The sequence below is a fragment of the Mastomys coucha genome, unplaced genomic scaffold, assembly GCF_008632895.1.
Source record: "Mastomys coucha isolate ucsf_1 unplaced genomic scaffold, UCSF_Mcou_1 pScaffold7, whole genome shotgun sequence".
In the NCBI taxonomy this organism is placed as follows: domain Eukaryota; kingdom Metazoa; phylum Chordata; class Mammalia; order Rodentia; family Muridae; genus Mastomys; species Mastomys coucha.
The window spans coordinates 48907697-48927143 of record NW_022196913.1 but is presented as its reverse complement, the minus strand read 5'-3'; the positions used below and the strand labels follow the sequence as shown (position 1 = coordinate 48927143).

The following is a 19447-nucleotide window of genomic DNA, read 5'->3' as shown; positions in this document are numbered from 1 at the left end:
ACTCACTCTGTAGACCAGGCTGGCCTCAAACTCAGAACTCTGCCTGCCTCTGCCTCCTAAGTGCTGGGATTAAAGGCGTGGGCCACCACTGCCCGGCTGATGCTGTGTCTAAACAACACAACAATAACAACCAACAACCAACAACACAGCAACCACCAACAACCCAGCATCCAAATGAAGACAGCAGGTGAGGTGAGAGGCTGAGGTTTACCCTGATCTCAGCCTCACTGTGTTCTAGAATGTTCCTGCTTTTTTCGTGGAATCTTACTTCTCTAAAATACCAAAGACTAGATGAAAACTAGGTTAATCTGAATATTGAATATTGGATAAGCTTAATTCATTTTAAAAGTAATAAACCACAATAACCCAATAGTTTGAATCTCTGCAGCTGCCAGTATGTGGAGCCATTTAAACAGTACACTTGAGTTGGGGGGCAGATCCAATTAAAATACACTTTATACATGCATGAAATCTTCAAAGAATAAGTAAAAACATTATTTAAAAGAATACGCTTGAAACATTTTTTATACACCTTAACCTTTTGGAGAAAAATATGAAAGAAGGTATAAAACCATTCAGATAATGCAATTTCCTCTAGAAAAATCCATAAAAGTCCTTAAAAGAAAGACTCTTCCATAATTCTTTTGTTTGTGGCTGAATAAGCGCTGTTCTAAGAGGAAGATGCATTTCGTTGGTATAAATATTCATCACTTCCATATATTGGGTTTGAAGAACTCAAACATTTACAGGAAATTAAATCCTATTTTCATTAAAGCCCCCTGTTCAGAACCCTTACAGTAGATAGCTCTGACATTTAAATTGGAATCTACTTCCTTTCTTCATTTTGTTGACCAAAGTAATACTGGGAAAATATCGGGATCACCTGTTTACTGGCATGGTACCTCTCTGAAGCCGAGTATGCCACCCCATACTCCAATGCCCAGTGGACGGAATAGCCTCCTCTGGTTATGGCCACTCGGTCCAATTCCTGCAGGGATGGTAGGGTTTGGCTTTTTTTTTCCAATTAAATTTCCATTAACTTTTTTGCCTCTGTGTCATTAGACGCTAATCTTGTGTGCTGCCAAGATGGAAGAGTGAAAGGGAATGTCTGATTCACGCATGGTGGTGCTGACATGGGAAATGTGATGATGACAACTTCTTAATGTGAGAGACAGGATGCCAGCGAGGGGACTGTCTCTCCATCCTGACTCCAACCATGGGCGAAAGAGTAGAGGCAGCTGCAGGGGAAGGCAATTTGTAAGATAATGATCGAGCCGCAAAGGCATTGGGGATTCTAAACGCAAGGGTGAGGGGAAGGAAGGCCCTGGGCAGACAGCAGGCTTGGAAGCCTGAAACCCTGAATGAGAGGGAGTCTGGATAACACTGTGGTTAGGGAAGAGATGGAGGGGTGCTGGCTGTTTGGAACTGGGGAAAGACCAGTCCTTTTGGTATGGGAAAAAAATAAAAAAAGAAAAGATAAAAGAAAGAAAGAAAAAGGTAAAGGAATCTTAAGGATTAAGGACAACCCTTTTTGGGCAATGCAGCTAGTTTTAGATGCCCTATAATGTGTAAAATATTAAGAAGATTGAATGCCCAAAAGATACTAAAGAGGGGCTCACAAATATAAACAGAAATAATAAAGACTGAAGATGGAGAACAGAGGCCATTTGCTAGATAGTTTCTTACCACCCAAAAGAAATTATTTGAGGTAGTCTATGTAAAAAGAGAAAGCTATTTACCTTGGTTTGTGGTTGTGCAGGTTTTCGTGTTGGGGAGGACTTTTTGCTTTGGAGGGGATGGAAAGCCAGGACATCGTTGCAGAAAGTCACGGGTCTACAAGGTCCGTTCTACAGGTGACCAGGAACCAAGGAGAGGGAAGTTGGAAGAGATTAGATTCCCACAGTTCCCTGTGAGTATTCCAACAGAAGGAAACTCCCCAGTTGGTTCTATTTCTGAAAGGCTCCACAGCTTCTCAAGAGTGCTACATGCTGGGGACTGAGCCTTTGGGGACAGCTAAGGTAGAATCTAATACAGTAAGAGGCCACAAATTCTGCAGGTAGAAAGAGGACCAACTAAGCAGATGCCAAACTTGTTTGCTGATTAACTATGTGGGGCACATTAGCAACTGGTACTCAGGGGATGGCAAATCTGAAGAGGTTTCAGAGGAGTGGCTGCATCTCCTGGGTTTTCATGACAGAAGGCCAAGTGAAGCTTGGCTTGGTGACACAGGCCTGCAGTCCCAGCATAAGAAAGGCTAAGTCAGGAGGGTTGTTAGTTCAAGGCCAGCATGGACTACAGAGTGAGATCTGGTCTAAAAATAAACAAGCACAAAGAACAGAAGAGACAGATGGGGGGAGGAAAAGAGGGGAGCTGCTGTAGGGTATCATTATACAAGTGAGCTTTGACAGAGGATTTTGTTGTTGTTTTTGTCAGTAAAGGCAGGGGCTGTCGAGATGGCTCAGCAGGTAAGGGATCATGCCACCAAGCTTGACAGCTCGATGATCTGAGATCCATCCCCAGGACATGATGGCAGGAGAGAACCACTCTGAAAGTTACCTCGTGTGAGCTGTGATACACTTGTGCACACGTGTCCACACACAGATGTGCATGTCCACACACAGATGTTCAGTAAACCAAAAGTGATAGTGTTTTTAAAAGATTTATTTTTATGTGTAGGAATGTTTTGCCTGTGTGCATGTATGTGTAACTGTGTGTATGCCTAGTGCCCAGAGGAGACCAAAAGAGGGCACCAGATGCCCTGGAACTGGAGTTACAGATGGTTGTAAGGCACTGAGTGAGTGCTGGGACTTGAATCCAGGTCCACTGGAAGAGTAGTCAGTGCTCTTAATTATTGAGCCATCTCTCCAGCACTCCTTTCTCTCCAGGTTTTTAAGTAGATGCAAAAGATATTGAAGGCAATTTAACATGATGCTTATACATACTTTTCTAAATAAACACTGGCATGTATCCACTGTATGAATATGTATGTGTAAGGTGGGGTTGGCCCTTAAACACCCATAAGAAGGTGTAGGTTTCTTGAGCTCTTACTGTCCCTGGCCTGTATTTTCAATACAGCCTTTTGCCAGTGTAAATGATACACACTTCAGTTACTCTCTGCGATTATTGTATTCAGGGATTCTGTTTCTCTATATTCCACAGAAGAAAAACCAAAGGCACGGGGGTTCAGAAGCCATCATAAAGGGTCGGTAGAGGCACAGCTGGATCTGGCCAGCAGGCAGCCCCACACCAGAGCCTGTGTTTGAAAACAGGTCACCCTGGAATGGGGTGAATCATTTCAAAATTACGTCTGGAATATGTTTGACGTTCATGTTTGAATGTAGCTTTGCCTGATGTTCTGAGATTATTTTCTTTAGAGTAGCGGGGTTCAAATTGGGACAGAATAGGGAGGCTAACAATCCAGAAGGGACCACAGTGGGGGAGGCTGGTGGTCTGGGAGGGACTGTAACTCATTTAACTGTAGTAAAGAGATCTTATCACCTCTCAGAAAGATGCAAAATATCAGTTTAAAATAAGATAATCTTATCCCAGAGATAATTCTCAACTTTAGCTAGTACCCAGCTGTGCATTCTGGATTCTACTTTGCAGAGTCTCTTTACTCCTGTCTATGACTTGGTGGGTTGGAGGAGCCTTGGTCCTCTGGGTTATGTGCAATCTGGCTTTTGCTTCTCCCGTGCAGGTACTAACTTGGAGAAACCAGGCCCTGATAAGTCTTTGTGTTGGTCTGAAATGCATTTGGTCACAAGGAACAGAAAATCTAGCTCACAGTAGCTTAAAAAAATAAGGGTTTATTTCTTCGTAGCAGGCTGGAGTGAGGCAGCTGTTTGTACTAGATTGACTGTCCGGAATTATCAGAGTTAAGACTCTGCCAGGTTTTCGGACTTCCTCTGGTGTTTACAACATGACAGCCTCTGTTGTTTTGACTATAATGCAGGGAACAGGTGACACCAGCCATGACTGTTACCTTGAGCATGGACACAAAGTATCTTAAGGACCCAGTGTTTTTCTTTTCCTCCTCAACCTTCTGGGCTTGACAGAGCCTGCTGCAAAGTGAGTTGGGGATATGTTTGGGTTGCAACGGAAAAGTGTTGGGTGTGGCAGTAGAGGCTTGATTTACAGTTTGCCCCCAGTATTTCCATTTCTTTTATAATCTAAAGATTAGTTTGGATTACAGAAACGTAAAGCAAATGGGATAACTTTTAAGCTCATGCAGCAAGTCTAATTGGACCATATATATTGCTTATTTTTCTTTTTACAACCCTTTATGGTTGAATATCTTCAACATTTAGCTTTTAAAATCTTATTTTAAAATATTTATTTTTATTGTCATGAGAAAATGTCTTTTCAAGTAATTGAAATTAGTGCTCTTGATCCAAGAAAGTGATCTTGAATTCCAAGTTTTCACGATGCTCCAATTGTTTAAACAGCATCTACTTCTGCCTCTGTGTTCATGTGGATGAGATTCACAGAGCAGAACGTAGCTAGAATTTACCTTTGGCCTGGAACTTTTAAAAAGTTACCCTTCATCATTACTGCATTTCTGTTTTACTGCCGCCTGGGGAGTACAAAAGAAGTGGAAACAGAATTACATTGCCTAATTCAAACTGGAAAGTTAACGCATATGGAAATCTGTATCTACAGACATTCAGCTTGTAAGAGGAAATGTCAAAACAAATGTGGGAAAAGAAACAGATAATCCCTAAGCCTGTGATGGGGATGGTGGCCTTTCTTCTGGAGGTATATTATAGGACAAAGGCCTACATAATCTTCTTGGTATCCAGGGACCATTTGAAAGGGAAAGGAGGTTATTCAAAAATAGCCCCAGACATGCCTCTACCCATTTCAAAGGCAGCAGGTGTCTGGGAGAGTCAACCTAACTGGCCATGGTTTCAATCAAGGCTCTGAAACAATGGATTTGGTAGTAACACATAACTTTTGTTATTTATATTATGCTTGACTGAAGTGTTTAATTTGTACATTCTTGCTTTTTGAGTGTAATTTGGAGAGTCAATAAGAATTCTGTTTTGATTTTAAACACTGGTCTTATATAGCCCAGGCTGGCCTCAAATTTCTGATCTTCTTGCTTCTGTCTCCCAAATGCTAGGATTATAGGTGTATACCACCACCAATAAGGGTTTTAATTTAACTTTTAATATCTTTATTCATATGTGATATATGTGTATATGTGTGTATGTATATGTGTGTATATATATATATGTGAGTGTGTGTGGTGTATATCTGTATATGTATGTGTATATATGTTTGTATATGTGTGTGTATGTATGTGTACATATGTGTATATATGTATTTGTGTATGTATGTATGTGTGTATGTGTGTGTATATGTGTACTTGTGTGTCTGTGTGTGCATGTGTGTATGTACACAGATGCACATGTGTCATGGTGTTCACGTGGAGAGAAGAAGACAACCTCAGGTATCCGTCTTTGCTTTCTTCCTTTGCTTGAAGCAAGGTTTCTTGTTCACTTTTGGGTACACCAAGCTCACTGGCTCCCGAGCTCCCTGAAGTTCTTCTGGCTCTGCCTCTCATCTCCCCACAGGAGGGTTGGGATCACAGATATTCACTACTGCGCCCAGTTTTACATGGAGTCTTCACACTTGCACAGCAAGATACTTGTTCACTGAGCCACAAGTCAGAGGTTTCTAACAAGGCAACGTAAGATTTGCATTTCGAATCATTCAGAAAGGAGAAACTGCTTTAATCAATGCTGCTTCCTGACCTGTCCGTATAGCTCCAACACCCTGCCTTGTAATCCAATTTTAGTCATGCATTTAACTTGAGTAATATTAATGTTGAACCCATAAAGTAGTCATAGTCATCTACCAGATATTACTATGCCCTTTAATCTACTTGTACCATAAAGTAATACCTCTTAATCCACTTTAAAATTTTTACTTTTGTAAAGATAAATGACTTCCCCAAATCTTGGGTTTGGTATGCAGTAGAGCTTGAATTCACACCCAAGTCTCCCTTCTTTATAGTCATTTTGAGTATTATATCTTTACTGTTTGAAATATGTTCTTAAAACTTCCTTTCCTCCCTCCCTTCTTTCCCTCCCCCCTTTTCCTCTTCTCACCTGACCATCCTGTCTCTCTCACTATTTATGGAGACTGGGTCTCTCACTGTACTCAGCCTGGCCTGAAACTGTGTTCGCTGGCCTCGAACTCATGGCTGTCTTCCTGCTTAGCCTTTCAAGTCCTCAAATTACAAACATACTATATCCCTAACTGGGCTTCAACAGTCACGTTTCATTGCCAAATTTATTTCCAAAGGAATGTGTCTCTAATTTTATAATGGCACGTATAAATGAGAAATAAGGGGCTTATGGAATTGTGCTTCCCTGCCAACTCTGTGGGAGAGGCGTTAAAGAGTTCTAAGTCTAGGATTTGAACACAGACACAAAAGGCAGCACATGCTGTTTCCTGTAGGAGGTACTTGGAGGATCCTAACAGGATCTCCCAAACCCCAGGCTTTGCTGTGGGACAGCCTATTGTACAGTAGATGTGGCAGAAGACAAGACACATTCTATACCTATAGGATGAGTTGAGTCCTTTACTCAAGTCCTGTGTGTGACTTAATTAGTAACGACAACACTGTGTGAAACTAGGATGTGACTCCCATGTGATCTTTTTCCTTTTATATGAAACAAAATAAAAGAAATTCCAGGCCAATTTATCCAGTGTTAAAATAAAGATGCCAGAAATAAATGGCAGCTGTTTAACCATGTACAGCAACACTGTACAACAGTTCGGGACGGGAGGCAAGGATGAGTTATGCTGATAGGCTGTGAAGTGGCGTGTTATTTGTGCCTTTTTCTTCCAGCCATCCTTTTTGCCTTCTCTACTACCCAGTCATTTTTAAATGATTCGACTGAAAAGAAAATGCAAAACAGCCTAGTCCATTCATTTTTCTTTATGTGCCCTTAAAATAAGACACCAGAGCTGTAATTTGCTAATCATATTTCATCACTTGTGACAATCGCTGCATCCAGCTATGGTTGGAGAAGTTGCTGAGCATCTGCTTGGCTGTCATTCTAGGAGGAAGGCCCATTTTGGCAACAGAAGAATGTGTGGACAAGAGCCATTCACAGCATCACTGATTCTACACCAAAAAAAGTAAGGCCCAGGAGAGGTTTGTTTTATCTTACAGAGGTTCTCCACTTCTTTATGTCAGTGATGTATATTATTAACCTAGATGCTCAAAACAGTATTTTCATCCATCCTATTGGATGAAAGCCATGTGAGTTGCATAAAAAGAAACTCTTCCTTTTGTGGTGGTTCTAATTTCACTGGGAAACATGTGTATGGGTGTATCTGTTGTTGTTCTCACTGCTGTGAGCAAAAACCTGGCAGGATGCAACTCAAGGGAGGAAGGGTTTCTTTTGCAAGGGTCTGAATGTCAGTCTATCCAGGCAGGGAAGGTCTGGCAGCAGGGGGCTGCCCGCTTACTTACATCAAGGAGGCTGGTGGCAGAGAGAGATCAATAGACTCCTCCCTCTGTGCCTTTTTGGTCTGTACAGTACCTGGAATGATGCCATCAACATCCCAGGTGGGTCTTTGCTCCTCAGCTGAACCTTTCTGAGTATTCTCACAGACATGTGCAGAGGTGTCTCTTCTAGGTGACAGATGACGAGTTCAGTCAGGATGTAAAAGTTAACCCTCACAGTCATTGATTTCAGCAAGGGTCTGATGGACTGGCATCATCACCGAGTAGCCTGTGTGCTTGACACCTTAGTCTGTGATGCTGATGGTGTGGTTGACAACTCTAAAAATCCATCCTTTTCTTTGGAAGGCTGTCATATGCATGAACCTAACAGTTTTACTGACGTTTCAAAAGACATAATACATTGTATTTAGTCTCCCTGAAATCTGAAGAGGTGGCCATCAGTACATCACGGTTATAAAAGTGGGGGAGCTAAAGCTCAGGATGTTCAAGCCGCTAGTGAAGTCTTACGACTTAATGCCAGGTAACTGACTTCAAGTTCAGCCTTGCTCTCTTCAGGCCACACAGCTATTTCTCCATAAGAATAAGAAGCCTTCACGGATGGCTGATAGATTCAAAAGTGCTTGTCAGATATAAGTCAATGACGAGTTAACAAATATAAAAAGGTACATGACCACAGAGCCTTGGGGTCGACAAGAAGTCTGTGTCTCTTTTCCTTGGTCCTGGTTAAAAAGTATGAGCTCTTGAGAGCAAGTGGTTCAAATGGCTTCTTTCCTAGGGGTTTCTGTTTGGCCTTTCCCAACCATCTGTGTGATTATTGGTGTGTCAAACCCTTTTGCTTTTACTGTGAGTGGAAAATTTACTGATTAAATAGAGATGATTATGGAGAAATTGTTTCTGATCCTGACTTTATTGTATAGATAATCATAAGTTAGGCTGATTCAAAGTCTCCTTTTAAACCTTCTTCATTTCCTCCTTCCTCTGCTGTCTATAGCTTTTTCTCATATGCAGTCAATCTGTCACATAAGAATGGCTGGCCTGCATATATGACAGCGGTCCTATAAGATTATATCACTGGGTGGAGTGACACCACAGAAACTTTTTAACAATGTATTTCTCAGAAGGTATCTGTGTCACTAAAATGATACATGACAGGTATAGTTAAGATTATAGAATAAATGAAAGCACAATGAGTTAGTTTTCCACCGCTATGAAAAAATACCCAAGACACTAAGGTTTCAAGGGAGTCCTGCCTGTTTGGATGTTCCCATGCATGGCTGCTTAGCCTTCGGGTCTATGGTGAGGCAGTGCCTCATGGAAGGAGCACGTAACTGGTGAGAATCCAGTCTTGTTGCCACTAGCAACTAACTCTTTACAGGAATGGGCTGCAGTCCCAATATCCCCTTCAACTACCTGCTCCCAATGGTTTAATCAGCTTCACTAGGTCCTACCTTTTCAAAGCTCCGCCATTTCATAACTGTACCATATGCTGGCATGGTGCAGACCAAATCCTCACACATGGGTCACAGGGCGTGGGGAGAGGACATTCATGGTCCAGGCTGCAGCATGTGAGCATTTCCTGATGGGAGGCCCTGTCAGCAGCATCCATGGTGTGACACCAAATTCCCTCCCAACACACCCGGGCGTTACATCTTATTTTGTTCCGTCTCGCTGAGTAACGGTGGCCAGATCACTCTGTCTGTCCAGGCTTTCATGGAAGTCACTTTCTCAGAGATGTCCTATGAGGTTGAACTGGGATTGTAGGTCCGCTGGCCGGATGGTGCAGATTACAGCTGTGCATGGAGATCAAAATGCTCTAGAGCCTTAAGAGGATGGGCTTCTGCCACATCCTGCCTATGGACAGTTAATCTGTGGATATTTGCTTCTGATTGAGTCACTTTAAACACAGAAACATTATGTGACATTTAAGTCTTAAACTGTTTGAGAGATTCTGGTATTAATGACAGTGGACAGTGGATGTGAACAGTTTTGGGTCGACATGACTAGAACTCCCTTCTACACTCTCACTGTACCCAAAATCTTCCTTGGCTACAGAGCATATCTCTTGGAAAGGTCAGTGTCTGTTTACACATCGGTTTCCCTTCTTTAAGAACAATGGCCATTGTCTGTATCAACAGTACTGATCTTTGCATGCAGCAGGTGCTCAATACATGCTTGATAATAATGGACAATGCTTACCAAGCATCTGCTGCTTGTCATGGCCTTTCTTCCTAATAGTGATTCATTTCATGGACAAAATAACCCTCATGCTATTGGGTTCAGGAGTGTGGAGTACCTGGCTGAGGTTATGTAGCTGTGGAGAATCTGGGATGCGACCTGGGTCTTCCCACTAGACACTTATCCTCCTAACTTCACGCACCCACAAGACACTAGCCATCATACAGAAGCTGGATACAATAAAGGAAACCATACCTAAGAAAGAAATGATATTTCCTTAATTATCTTACATATAAACAGAATTCAGTTATGCAGAAATAAATATATTTGGCATTTTCATCCTGTGGGTGGAATTTTTTTTTTTTACTGTAAATGAATTCATAGCTCCTTTTTTATTTTTAGCATATCATAATCATTTTAATCACAAAAATATCTTCCCATAAATGGATGGATTATTATTTACCCAAACATCCTCCCATAATTGGACACTGTATTTTTTCCTTCCAGTTTCATATGATTCTGTAATTAACATTTTCATCTATAAATCTTTTGTGTACATTATATTTCTCTGTGGTTTGCAGAAGAGGATATTATTGATATTTTTGATGCACATAGCCAAAATGCTGTCTACAGAGTTGAGATTAATTTAAACCCCACCAGCAGGGGCTGAGCAGGCGTAGACATGGGGAGAAGCTTGGAAGAAAGCCTGTGCTCTGCCTGAGGAGAAGACAGAACCAGGAAACAGAACTCAGGCATTACTGGCCTTTCACACCCTGGCTCTTTAATACCCTGGTTCTTTGTAGGCTTAGAAGTAGGTGTAACAGGCTGCTCCAAGCAGAAGTGGGTTTCTCTGTCTCCGGCTGCACATCCATTTTGGTCAAAGTACCGGAACTGTTCGCGCCCTGCTAAGTTGTGGGAAGGCATTAGACTTTAGCCCAGCATTGGGGTGATGTCAGAATGTCAGATCAAAGCATTATAAGGTACCTTTCAAAGACAGAGAATCCCATTCGGAAAATATTCTTAGAATCCCACCTCCCGCCCCCTCCCGGCCCCCCTCACCCCAACACACACTCTGCCACACACAGACACACAGACACGCACAGACATGTGGACATACTGACATGCACAGGCACACAGACATGGCAGTGTAGGGAAGTAGCGTGAGTTTGAAAACAGTTTAAAAATCAGGCGAGCAAAGATATTTGCTTGGCCTTCTCCCCACCCCTCTGGGTTTTCTGGGCCTGCTTTGCTAGCTTTGGCACACATCAGTGATTTTTAGGGCCCCTGGTTGCAGCCTTTTCATTAATGCCTGGGAGGCTATGTATCCTATGGCAGTCCGGTATTAGAAATTAGAAATATATAATTTGTCAGGTGTCTAACTTCATATTTTGGAAGAGCCCAGTTTTAATTATCTAAGAGCAGCCTCTTCTCCTCTCTGCTTTTGCCTTGACTTCAGGGTTCTGGGTTGGGCTTTTCTATCCCTTCCAACCTCTGATTTCCTCTTTTTAGCAATTATATCTTGACTGCAGGGCGCCCAGATTTCTCTCCCAATACATTCAGGGGCTCCATTTTTATTATTTGTCCTTGCAATCACTATATTCATTTGTTTATAACTCTTGAGCTTTTAAGTCCCAGCCAGCCAGCACACTTGCCTACCACCTTCATCAAAAAGAGGCCTCTGCCCATGTCAGCCCAGCTGACCTGGTCACACCAAAGGAAACCATAACAAAATCACCTCCTGTAATGAAAACAACCTGTATTTATGGAGGGGAATGGCTGGCAGGTACGGGAAAACTTGTGTTTGGGCAGACAACCCTATAATCAACAGCATGGGTTTGCAATCAGATAAACATAAATCAGAGGGCTGGCTGCTGGCTCCAATTAACAACCCACAAACTTGGCGATGTTCCCCATGTCTTCAGGTACATCATCTGCAAAATGGGGATAATGGCATTTACCCTATTGGGTTGCTGGAAGGATTAAAACCAGTAAGTTATACAGACCACTCCGTGCAAGGCGTGGCCTGTGTGTGCTGGGAGTCATTTCATAATCATCATTGTGACTTTGACTCAGATGTTCTCACGTTCTCTGGCTTATTTTTGATAACACACATACACACACACACACATACACACACACACACACACACATTTTTTTTCTTTATAAATGCAGCTTCCATTTTGTGGTAGTGCTAACAGGTGAAAGTGAGGTGACGTTTTCCCCCCTGCAGCCTGTTAATGTGGTGATGAGAATCCTGTGTTCCACATAGTTCTTGAACTTTTGCTGTTGTTTGGGCAACAGTATTTTCCATTGTTCCTCTGGTGGTGTCTAACTGTGGGGTTAACTCTTCATACATGGACGGGGAGTAACATGGCACGAATGCTGCTGGAGAAGAAAACAGTCCAGATGTAGGTATGTACATACGTATCTGGTGAGCCAGTGGCTGGAGCTCTTGGCTAGACATCTAGCTAAGAGCTTGCACTCACTTCCCACATGATCTTCAGTGGTGTCCAGTAAAAAAACAAAAACAAAAACAAAAACAAAAAACAAACAAAACCACACACACACACACACACACACACACACACAGATATGGATAGCTGGAGAAGGCAGCTGTACAGAAGACACACTGTGTTGACATGTGCAGTATATATTAATGGCGGTTCTGTGAGATGTAATTTGAGGCAGATAGTATCAAAATGCTGGCCCCAAATCTATGGTGTGCTTGATTCAAATCGACTATTGCAGTCTAACGTGTCTCCTTGAATCTCACCTTCCATTGCTCTAGTTCCCTTGCACAGTATTTCTCCTTCCCTTTCCTCCTGCCATCGATTTCCTACTTCACAAAACACTGCATCGCTCAAAGGCTGGCTTCTCAGCAGAGAGCAAAGCTTCCTTGCTCCTATTGTGTGGAGGTGGAATGGGGAAACCCAAGACACCTTTGAATCGAGTCAGTGATTCCCTGTGGGCTTTTAAGACCTTCTTTAGGTTTCCTGGGCATGTAGTCATTTTAATCGATTGTCCATCCACCCCCTTCATGGAGGACAGAGAATCTGCTGCTGGATCTGGTGCCTCAGGTTAGGTACCTGAATGCCATTTGGGCAACCGGAACCGGAGGAAAGACAACTGCTTGTCTGATGCTAGTAGCAAAGTGATCTTGTTCTTACAGGCAGATTCTCTACAGGCTGAGATGGAAATAGCTAAAGTTTTTACAGATTTGGCTCAATATGATTTTTTGAAAACTTGGTGACAGGTTCGGGGGGTATGAATGGGGTGGTGGGTTGTGGGTGGGAGTACAATCCATCTGGATAGGAAACTTCTGGAAAAATGAGTTGGTGTGAAATGTGTCATAGTCATCTTCAATGGTTCAGATTAGCAGGAGAAACCTCTAAGGTTAGGAAACAATTGCTTGCTCCTAATGTGATGTCTAAAGGTGGAAAGTTTGTAGGAAGATTGCAAAATATTATATCACTCACCGAGTGGTTTCTGCATTGTAGGGTCAGTGTGTAAGTTCCTGTTGGGTGAACCACTGGGTGCTCGAAGTACCTCACTATAATAAACATTTGTGTGTGTGTGTGTGTGTGTATGCAAGTGTGTATGTATATAAGTGTGTATACATGAATGCCCATGCATATGTGCATTTCTGTATATGCATGCATGTGTGTGTGCACTCATGTACACATGTGCACGAACATGCATGTAAGTGCACACGTTTATTAAGGCAAAATTTTCATTATGTTTTGCCATTGAGAATAGACAAGTCAGTGATAATACGGTCCCAACAGGTGGCTCTCTCTCTATCTAGTTTTAGGGCATTTTTATCAGTTCCAGAAGAAACTGCTCATCTTTGCATTAGTTCCCTATGGCTTCTGTAACAAAACACTGTGAACCTAGGGACTTCAAATAACAGAGAGTCATTGTCATTGTCCTCATCATTGTCCCATAGCTCTTCAGGCAGAAGGAACCACAGCTGCTGCAGGACCAGACCTCTTTTGAGGCTGTGTGTAGTCTCCATGTGCCTCGGTCTTGCTTCCAGCATGGACAACAGTTTTGGTGACCACTGGCACTTGTCTGCATTGCCAATGCCTCATCTTCAAACAACTGTCCTTCGTATGCGTATACTGGTCAGCCTTATGCTCACCTTTGTGTCCAAACCCCTATTCTTTAAAGGATGCCAGTCATACTGGATTTGGGACCATCTTTGACCTTCTATAGAAGTTACCATTCTCAGCTACTTGGGCCTGTAACTTTTACCTTTCTCTAGGGGAACATGGTACAACCTACTGACTCATTAAACCATTAAGAAATCCCTCTTGTTTCCTATCTTTCTCTCCTTTAGTACTCTTCAGTCTAACTCCAGTTTCTCTGGATTCACCTCTTTTGTTCATTCCTTATAGATGAACTCATCTGACACATGACCCTTTGCCTGTGCTGTCTCTCATTTAACCTGTAACAGCTATTGCTGCTTTATTTCTTTTCTTTTAAACTTTGTTCTACTTATTATGGCGGAATACTATCACACCTATTTTCCAAATGAAGAGACTGCTACACATAAAGGTTAAATAGGTATGTCTTAGGGCAAAGGATGAGAATTCAGAAGGCCAGTGAACACATTCATGTGTCCTTAGGGAACAGAGAGAAGCAAGCACTAGATAGGGAAGCTGAGCAACAAGAAGATGAAGGTGGCTTGAGGGAATAAGTCCAGAGTACCTTAGGAATGGTGTCTAAGGTTCAAGGTCAATCTAAACTGTTACCTGCAGGTCCCATGCAACGTTATTCTCCACTCTTCTTAGGCCTTCAGAATGTTCTCCTTCAAATTTCCTGTCTCTATAAGGTATGCTTTGGAGGATCAGTAGGGTGTCTAAAGTAGAGAAAGGAATTTGGTGATGATCAGAAAACACAAGTTCCTGCACATTTTATGAAGTCATGGATGTCTGATGAAGCTATTTATTCATTCATTTCCCAAGAAAAACTGGAATCTGGGAGGAGGGTTCTTTAGGACTCCGGGAACAGCTTCGTAGAAGGTTTGATGCATCACAGGTGACCCTGTTCTCTGTATCCTCTGATACTCTTTGTGGGTACCCTTTGTGTTACAGAAAAAGAAGCCCAAACGGCTCCTATGTCAGGTCAGTTCCAGGGAGGTCTAAGTATTTAAAAAAATTGCATAATCAATTTGCCAAGCCAGAGAGATATAGCTCTCTACAATGTAAGTCAAAACCAGATTGGAGGACTTGTGAGGACTCCTCTGAGGAGAGAGGGCCACATACTGATGTCTCACAGTTGCCATGGCAAGTCACCTAGAATGGGTAGCTTAAAACTATAGCAATATATCCCTTCAGGCTTGCAGAGGTTAGACAGGAGGCTGGCCCAATTCATTGTTTCTGGAGGGCTCAGAGGGGGTCTGTTTCCTTTGCCCAAGGCCAATGTATCAGTCTGGGTTCTCTAGAGGAACAGAAGCAATAAAGTGAGGAAGGGGTACAGCAGAGACTCACAGGGCATGACCCAGGGCTTGAACAGTCACTGGTATGGGTACAGAGGGAAGGCTGGAGCCAATGTGCAGATGACAGGGGTGGCTATACTCATTTATGTAGGCAATTTATATAGGTATTATATAGATAACTATGTAGATTTTCTCTCCTTGTTTTGAATTTGTGAGTGTGTGTGTATCTACATGTTCATGAGTGCATGTGAATGGAGGCTAGAAGTCAACATTGGGTGTCTTTGTCTCTCATTCTTTACCTTATTTTTTGGACAAGATCTCTCATTGAACTCCAGGGGTTTCACCTTCTTGTCCTTTGAAGTTCTGCATTTATAGATATGCCACGGCGCTCCGCTGTGGATACTGGAGTTGCAAACTCAAGTCCTTGGAGGCATAGCCAGTGCTTTGTCAACAGAGGTATAGCTTCATCCTCTCCCCCCTGGAATTTGTTTTGTTTTGTTTTGCAAAACAAACATAAACTCTTCAACTAAAAACAAAGAGTGCATATTTAATAAAAACTTAAATCCCAAGTAGCCAATTCTCAAAAAATCGGGTGACTCTTGCCTACCTACTTTCTCTTATTTGGTGAGGACAGCGCTTGAGGTGACATAGTGACTGGATGTGAACTCAGAAGACAAAATCTTTTTTAAAATTAATTTTAACATGTATCAATATGTTTATATGCCATGCTGGGAACTATGACTTTCTCATCTAAAAACAAAAAGAGTATTCTTCCATGTTAATTTTGCTTATATATTTTCTTCGTGTGCTGCTAGTATGATCACAGGGCTCCACTCACAGAACTTCACACATGGTTAAGCAATACTTGTTTAGATCAATTTCTTCATGAGGAAACCAATTAGTTGAAACAATGTTTTGACGCTTATTCCCCACTCAAGCCATGGGCTCAATGCAAAGGTTTTGGAAGTTCTCTCTCCAGCAAGACAGAAGATTAAACAACTCAAGACAAGTGTAACAGAGGTACCGCACTTTCAGATTTTGAGGGTGTACTGCAAAGTGGGAGAGAATGTTATTACTAAGTTAAGAAATCCACTGAAAACAAACAATTTGGAACTGGATACAGTGTATTCATAGTTTATAATTGCACCCGAATCAGCTGTGAGACTCTCCTCACCAAATAGAAGCCACAGTTGACAGACATAAACATTTCTATTTATACACAGAGAAATCAAACTATAAAATATTTGTGATTGAGATGATATGGAACAGAAACCATGCCACACATGGCAGAATAAGCTTTTTTTTTTTTTTTTTGTGCTTTTCTGCCTTCTCTTAGATTTCAGAAATGTGGGTCCTTGCTGGAAGGCTACCCTGCGAATCAATCCCAGCATACCACAATGTACACTGACCCTCTTACTCCTTTTTTTTTTTTTTTTTTTTAAATAAATGACTTCTCTAAATATTGTTTGCATTTGGTTCTTGTCAGCTGGTAATCCTTAAACAAGGAATAGCTGTATTGTGAGTCAAAGAACTTTAGCCCTTTAAGCTCTTAGGGAAATGTAATTGTTGAAAACAGAACTTCTGGTGTCTGGGAAAGGAGGAGGGGGAGGAGGAGGGAGGAAATCAGCAGAAGCAGTGGAAAAACCAAATTCTGTTTAAAAAAAAAAAGACAATAAAACCCCCACATTATGACACTTGGTTCTTCTTTTAAGCTGATCTTAAGAAGGATTTCTACATAGGAAACCAAAGGAAGTGTGGAACGAATGATATCATTTAAATTCGGGATTAATATTGCTTTGTAATAACTTGATTTATTGCTGACGCTTCACCTGCAATGAACTGAATTCTAAATTAGAACGAAACAAAACGGAAAATGCCTATGGTTTTTTTTTTTTTTTTTTTTTTTTTTTTTTTTTTTTTTTTTTTTTTTTGCATCTAAGTTTGGCAAAACTGTTTTAAAAAATCATAAATAGCTAGCTTACTTGATAAGCTCTGCTTTATAAATCATTTGCCAGAGAAACTCTCTGGATTTTGCATGAACATTCCTGGAAAGAGGCAGCGCCAGCAACTTAGAACTGAAATGACTGTGTTACAGCAAGGTTGGAATGTTGCAGGTCCAGAGCCTAATTGCACCTTACCTTGGGCTAGTGTAAGCCCATAAATAGCTTACCCTTGCCCAGCCCTGTATCAACACTAACATCCTGCGATTAGCGGATAAAAGCCTTTTGGAATCTATTAACTTAGCAGACCACAAGCTTCTATCAACCCCAAAGCTAAGAATACAGCCAGGCAGCATTTGAGGGCTTTAGGAAAGATTTCCTTGTAAGGTTTCCTTGTTGGAAACCACCCCTCTGATGTTGCTACAAATCTACTTTAAAAATTCCTTGATTTGTAACTTTTCTGTTCTCTTACTATAAAAAATGCCACAAAACTGCTTGTTCATTGACAACAGTACATTTGTGGACCCTCAAATGTACATCCGTGGCCCTTGTCACTCCCATTTGTTCCAGAATAAACCACAGCTCTTATTCTTAGAGCTGTTTCTTCCAATGATAGAGCTCGAGCAAGGGCCTGGGATGGTGGCATGTGTCTAGTACTATGGATGCTGAAGAAGGAGGATCACAAGTTTGGGGCTCGGCCAGGACAAAAAGAAAGAAAGGAATGGGAAAAAGACACTGCCCTTGAAGAGATTTGGATTGAAATCTCTTTAATTATAATAAGAGAATCAAGAGCTGAGACTCTCCCCTGTTCTGTAGGATGCGTTCTCAGTTCATGAGGTGCTTGAGCGCTTGTAGAGACAACGTTCTCCTGCTAGGGATGTGGTCCAGTGGTCGAGCTCGTTCCTAACAGGTGTGATAGCTTCCATCCTAGTACCACTCGGGGTGGTAAAAAGAGTTTTTCTTTATAAATACATATGGGCATAAGAATCCACTGAGTGTCAGTAACTTCATACTTACAAAATACACAATTCATCTTTGAAAAAGATTGTAGGTAATTGTATGAAACTTACACATATATTGAGATATATTCTTTAAAAACAAATACCAACAGCATGTTATTAGATATAGAGATGATCATGCAACTATTAGAATAGGTGATTAGGTACCAGGGACGAGACTTTGTTTAATACTGTTTTAAAAATATCTAGACAGTCAATCTAATAAACTGGAAAACTTTTGCTTTAATATATATTGCCCTTTTAATTTTGAGGAACGATTTTCTGTTTGACAATGATTTATGACTTAAATGATTTTATAGATCTACCATTAGGGAAACCAATTTGTCAATCTACAAATGCACCCTTAAAAATTATATAGTGTTTGTTTATTTTTCTCTCACTGTCAAAATTATCCCAGTGTGGATAATTAATGATCTCGTCATGTGGTTAAAGCAGATGTCTATTTTGAATGTTTGCTGTTTTCATTCTACTGCCTCATTGATGGCTTCTGATGGTGATTCACAGTCACCTACCCAAGACTCTCCCCCCCCCCAACCCCCCAATGCCAAGAACTGAAAACTACCTGCTAATGAGCATAAAATTTCTCACCTGGGAAATGAGTGTGCCTTGGGATTCACTCCACACCCTCCAGCACTGTTTGACTTCTCTCTTCCATAATTGTAACAGGAACAGCAGTTTCCGTCTCTCGCAGGTAACTCAAAGGTAAATAAATGGCTTTTTAAAAGTTCATTTTCATAATTATACTGTACTCGTTATCTGCCTTTGACAAATCACTTTATTGTTTGTTTATATCCCGGTTTGTGATTTGCCTTGGTGTGGAAGGAGACCGTAATCTCTTCAGCCTTAGTCCACACTGCCACAAACAGACTCACTAATGAGTTCATTAAGAGTCAAATGATCAGGTAATTGGTGGCTTAAATGCCTCATATCATTCAGAAGTCCACAGTGGGTTGTGTTATAGGTAATTAAAGAACACAGGTGACATACAAAGGCATTATTCCCCCCACCCCACCCCCCCTTTACTGTGAGAGAACATGGACTCTTGCTATGCCAAAACTCACCAGTCACACGTTTCAAAAAAGAATTCCGGCCGGGCAGTGGTGGTGCACGCCTTTAATCCCAGCACTTGGGAGGCAGAGACAGGCAGATTTCTGAGTTCCAGGCCAGCCTGGTCTTCAGAGTGAGTTCCAGGACAGCCAGGGCTATTCGGAGAAACCCTGTCTCGAAAAAAAAAAAAGAAAAAAAAAAAAAAGAATTTGGTTTAGATAATGGTGACCACTTTGTTGAGTGGGGTTTTTGAACGTCACCAGACACAGCTCTTGACCCTGGGGATTTAGCAGTGAACACAGTAGCCAGTCTGTCCTTGTAGAGCTTAGCTTGGGGGGGGGGG

At 41.7% G+C, this 19447-nt stretch overlaps 1 long non-coding RNA gene across 2 annotated transcripts; it reads right to left on the bottom strand.

Annotated features, from left to right (window-relative positions):
- Nucleotides 1-10758: 10758 nt before the first annotated feature.
- On the bottom strand, nt 10759-19246 carry LOC116082228. 2 transcript variants are annotated; one of them, XR_004115217.1, is made up of 5 exons: nt 19119-19246; nt 18646-18752; nt 15398-15624; nt 14413-14519; nt 10759-12043 (listed from the first exon to the last, which is right to left on the bottom strand). It is a non-coding gene; the product is annotated as an uncharacterized LOC116082228 (long non-coding RNA). The 2 variants fall into 2 exon arrangements; XR_004115218.1 differs by having other exon boundaries at nt 10759-12040.
- Between the last annotated feature and the right edge of the window lie 201 nt (nt 19247-19447).